The sequence below is a fragment of the Orycteropus afer genome, unplaced genomic scaffold (genome assembly GCF_000298275.1).
Source record: "Orycteropus afer afer isolate SDZICR_OR568_19922 unplaced genomic scaffold, OryAfe1.0 scaffold01182, whole genome shotgun sequence".
NCBI classification, from domain to species: domain Eukaryota; kingdom Metazoa; phylum Chordata; class Mammalia; order Tubulidentata; family Orycteropodidae; genus Orycteropus; species Orycteropus afer.
In genome coordinates, this window is record NW_006922769.1 from 88,955 (window position 1) to 90,413 (window position 1,459).

Here is a 1,459-nt window from a genome sequence, read left to right on the forward strand (position 1 = left end):
GCAACTCAGCCAAAGGTGAGGCACAACTTTTATAAAGATAACAATGATATTAGTTATATTACTGGGTTTTACCTGTTTAAACATGGATATGGAGTAAATGTGATACTGATGAATTGCTGGTGAGAACTAAAATATATGAAAGAATGTTGAAAAAAATTAGTAAACTGTGAGTTGGAATGCTTAGACATTCATGTATTAGGGAATGGAGATATAAATTGTGAGCATTGTAAAGGATGATGCAGCAGTAAATATGAAGTTAGCAATAATTTCTATAACTTTCATTGATCCATTTGAGTTAAATAAAACAAAATTTGATTTATATCACAGTAACATTTATTGGAATTTGTTAAAACACACAGACACATATGCACAAAAAAAACATATTCAATTAATTAATCCTTAGTCGACTGTTACATTTGAAGGAGGAACAATTGTGGGATTTGTCCAAAGGTGGATATAAATCATAACCGTAATTGTTAGATTCAAGATTTAATTATTAGAAAAGGTCAAGTTTGTCTAATTATCTGGAAATCATGGAAATGGAAATAATAACAATCTTTTTTTTCCCCTAAATCTAAATTACCTCTAATTACTGAATAAAGCTTTTTAACTATACACTGATTTCAGAATTACATACACGATATTGTAAAAGCAGCTTTTAAGGGTATTGAGAGAGAAAAACAAATATCTATTTTCTATCAGATGAAAATAATGATGGAATATATATTAAGTTCTACTTTCTTATAATTCCCATGGCCACCAGCTTCTAAATTACCAAACCTCTCAGATTCACACCATCTTAAGTTATTCAAATCACATCAGTGTTGAAGCTATACACACATATCATATTTTTTATCTTTTCTCTCTCTAGATGATGATTTATTTTTAACATTGCATCTGTATCAGAAGTTTTATAATTTTCATAAGATAGACATTTTTTATATGTTGATCATCATCTTTATTTTATTTTGTGGATACAAGAGAGCAATATCTGTGTTCCTGGTGTGTGTAACATCTTTCTTTCTCTCTTTCTTTTTTAATTTCTTGGCATCATTATTACTCAAAATGGGAACTCTCAATTCTCAATCCCTGAGAATTCTGGAACAAATCTATTGTTATATATGTATACTAATACAGATGGGCTTTCTTGGAGGAGTAAGTATTTTTCCTTGTAATTATATAAAATAATTATAGATTGTGTGTTTATAAATACATAAATACAGGTAGAGTGAAATAAAGAATCATAATTCAAATATACAATGAAATAAACGTGATGGAAAAATTAAATTACATTAAAAAAACACTTGTAAATAAATAAACAAAAAAAACAATTTAGCTCAAAAATAATATTATCCTTAAGTATTGTTGTTGTTGTTGTTGTTGTTAAGTGCCGTCGAGTTGTTTCTGACTCATAGTGACCGCATGCACAGCAGAACGAAACACTGCCCGATCCCGCGCC